The 3847-nt window shown below is 44.0% G+C and overlaps 1 pseudogene; it reads right to left on the reverse strand.

Annotated features, from left to right (window-relative positions):
- Positions 1–304: 304 nt before the first annotated feature.
- On the reverse strand, positions 305–2011 carry LOC105353718 (annotated as a pseudogene).
- Between the last annotated feature and the right edge of the window lie 1836 nt (positions 2012–3847).

Genomic DNA, 3847 nt, shown 5'->3' on the forward strand with positions numbered 1-3847 from the left:
CACACAACTTAACAAGAGGTGAAATCAAAAACAAAATGGAGAAGAGGGGTTAAGCTGCTATGGAGACTGGTTGCAGCCAAACTCCCTTCTCACCGGCTGGAGGTCCAAGTGGTGGCTTTAAAGGCTGCCTCCACCAGCTTGTCCGATGGGAGGCCTTCCTTTCCACCACACCTGAAAATAATCAGACAAAAACAGACAAAAAGATGCACAAAAACACAGAGGTCCCACTCTGATACAGAAATACACACAAAAAACACAGAACAAACAAATAAACCAAAACCAAATACGGCCACAGCCATAACAGGCTCGGACACATCCCCAGTGATGAACCCAGGGTCTTGGGGTGTTTCGGGTCTTAGATCATCATACACCCTCACCTGGGCGACCCAGCCGGGGGTGATCAGTCCCCAGCTTGTGTCAGAGCAGCGCTACACCACGAATCTGCCCTTTTGATCCACAGCCACCTAGAGGCTCTTTCTGCTGCCTCACTGATGGTTTTGGTGGCTTTTCTCTCCTGCAATCCTCGAATACACAGAAGCTTGAGTACTCGGTGCAGGGATTGCCCTGGAAAACCCCTGCAACCCACTTCAAATGGCTCGCAACGTGCCCTCCAGCCCCTCATCTCACAGGCCTCCACCAGTTCCAAATATCTGGCCCTCTTCCGCTCGTTAGCCTCGCACATCCGATCTTCCCAGGGAACTGTAAGTTCCAGCAGCACCACTTGCTTTGTGGCGTCTGATGTTAAAATCAGGTCTGGCCTGAGGGAAGTCTCTGCAATGTGCTCTGGAAACTTAAGCTTTCTCCCCAGGTCCACCTTTAATCTCCAGTCACGAGCTGATGCTAGCAGCCCAGTTGAGGTCTTACGGTCTCCTTGTGGTTTCTCTCCTGCCCTGACAAAAGTAATATTGTACTTCTCTGGGAGCTGGTGTTAGCTTTGCTGAATTCCTGTGCAGATGGTGGCAGGCACTGCTCTCAAAACCTGGTTATGACGCCATGTGTACCTTCCCTCTCCCAAAGCCTTAGGGCAGCAGCTCAGAACATGCTCCAGGGTGCCTATTGCCTGGCACAAGGTGCAAGCCGGTGATTCCACTAATCCCCAACAATGCAGGTTGGATGGACTTGAAAGTACATCATAGACCGACTGGATCAGAAACTTGAGTCTGGCTGGTTCTGACTTCCACAGTTCTGACTATGTGATCTTGCGGGTGGATGCATTTTCCCATCTCGCCCAAGCCCCTTGCTGGCGCATCGCTACTGCTTTGTCGTAACGATCTTCTTCCACCTCTGTACGGATCTCTTCCTGCACCAGCTGCCGTCTCTCCCTCCCTTTGGCTCTGTCGAATTTTGGTCTTGTGTGGCTTCCAAGACACGGTCTACCCACTGCCACATTGCCAAGCAAGACACTGTGTCTCAGCCTGGCTTCTGCACGAGCAACTGCCTCTTGAGCCTGCCACTTCCTTCCGGTTCGCACCATGATGCTTGCAGAGGAGACTCTGGTGTCCTTTGAGTCTCTATACAGTAGCAGCTCTCTGGCTCTGGTGACTTTGAATTCTTCTATCAGGCTTGTGAAGGGGAGTTGCAGCTTGTTGGAACGGCCATAAAGAGCTATACTACTAAAACTCCTTGGCAGACCCAGCCATCAACGCAGAAACTGGGTGATGCTACGTTCAAAGCTCTCCACGCTGGAAATTCGAACTTCATATATCAGTAATGGCCACAAGAGTCTTGGTAGAATGCCATACTGATATATCCATGCTTTGAACTTTCCTGGAAGACCTGACTTATCCACTACTGCCAGCCAGGTTTTCAGCTCCTTGTGGGTTGTCTCTACTGCTGCCTTATCCTTCAGTGTAGCGTCAAATACTTTCCCCAGGCTCTTCACTGGTTGTTCTGACACTGAGGGAATTAGCACTCCATCCAAGCTGAAACAGAACTTCTCCACCACTTTTCCTTTCCTCAGAACAAGGGACCTTGATTTGGCTGGCTTAAACACCATTCTTGCCCAAGCCATAAGCGTTACAAAGCACGTTTCCCTTTACTTCACTTTACACAAACACTAAGACTCTGGCTGCACTGATCAGACAAGCTTGGCTGGCGCAGAGCATGTAGCAACACCGAGTGAGCACTGACGTCATCGCCCCACCTCTCCCCTGGAAATGCTCACTGGTATTGAATATTGCTACAGATTTTGCGGGGTGGATGAGAAAACGCAAATGGAATCCCCTCTTTGCATTTTCACTTTAATTATGTCACAGAATGAGCGATTAAATTAAAAAAGCATTTCTGTGAATTGATTTTAATTGTCAAGTTAGACATTTCTAAATGAATTTTGCTACACCTTTACCAGAGAACTTTTTGAAAATGAAATGTCAAATACCATTTTCTTTATAATTTTCATTAAGTGACAGAATAAGCATTGTTGAAGGAGAACATGAAAAAGCATTTTGGTGGATTGCTTTTTCATTTTTATTTTGAGTCAACAAATGCAGCTTCATTTTGAAAATGAAAAAGCATTTCTGGTATTGACTTTTATTTTTAATTATGCTACACAATCGCTTCCATACCAAAGGAATGGCTTCCTCAGGCAGTCACACTAAAGACAGCTCCTGCCTGTGTCCAGCCTACGAGATCCATGTCAACCACGCAAAGACAAAAAAAACAAAAACAAATCTATCAATTATAATGCACTCCTTTTAACTCGTTTTTAATCTTCTTTTCTTACCGGTACTCTTTATTTTTAATCGACAATAACAAAATGCCTGACATAACAGTTTCAGACATTCTAATCTGTGATGTTTGTTTTTTACATTGTTCTTTAGGGGTAAATAAACGTTTGTCATTTAAATTTATTCAGGTGTTGTTTGATGTAAAAGGTTTATCATATGTTTAGATTAGCTTATCTATTTCAAACATAAAAGCAACAATAAATACATTTATACACAGTTGTGTATAACTGTAGTCAATCATTTTAAAGAATCTCTATTTGACAGAATGATGGACATATTTGAAACGAAGATGGAAGCTGAAGCTTATTTAAACCTACCCCTTATACTCATTTAACTTGACAACAAAAATTTCACATTTTGATACTGTCAATATATATTGATAAATCTTCAGACAGACAATACCGTGTTTTTCAAACTTTTTTGAGATACGGCACACTTTAACCTTGACAAAAATCCCGCGGCACACCAGCATCCAAAAATTAAAAAAGAAGAAAATCATAGTCTGTACTGATCTACAGTCCCTCTGCAATCTCACATGCATGATTGTGGCAGAAAAAGCTGGAAGATGCAGCTGTTTTTTCTAAAAGATGTGATAAAAGTTAAGTTAGAAGATTTAAATACTGTTTGATGTGTGTTCGTTGTGGTTTCAAGACGTCAAAGGAAGACTCATTGTGTGCTGAGACGCTGTCACTTTAACCCTATGCCTCATGGGAGATGTAGTGCAAACAGCCGCCGAACGCAGACAGACTCTCCTCTCTGAGCTTCATTGTTTTGTTCACTTGTTCCACGGTCTGACACCTGATTCTGTGGAAAGCAACACCGCTAAAGACGAGCTTTAGCTGGTATTTTTTTTAGAACTGAGAGACTTTATGAGAATAATCAGAACAAGGAAGTTAAGACTTTAACCACTTCTGATTGGTCAGACTGATGACGAATGATTAAGCCTCCAAGAATGATTGGTGGAGACAGTTAAAGGGGCGGGACTTTTCAGAAAACAGCTGATGCTACGGCTAAATCGCGGTACCGTCAAAATGTCTTTAACCCTTGTGCTTTCTTAGATGACCCCACCCTTCCATTGACGTGTTCTCCCTACCATGACAAAGGTGGATAAAGGTGGAAAG

The sequence above is a fragment of the Oryzias latipes genome, chromosome 4 (assembly GCF_002234675.1).
Source record: "Oryzias latipes chromosome 4, ASM223467v1".
Taxonomy (NCBI): domain Eukaryota; kingdom Metazoa; phylum Chordata; class Actinopteri; order Beloniformes; family Adrianichthyidae; genus Oryzias; species Oryzias latipes.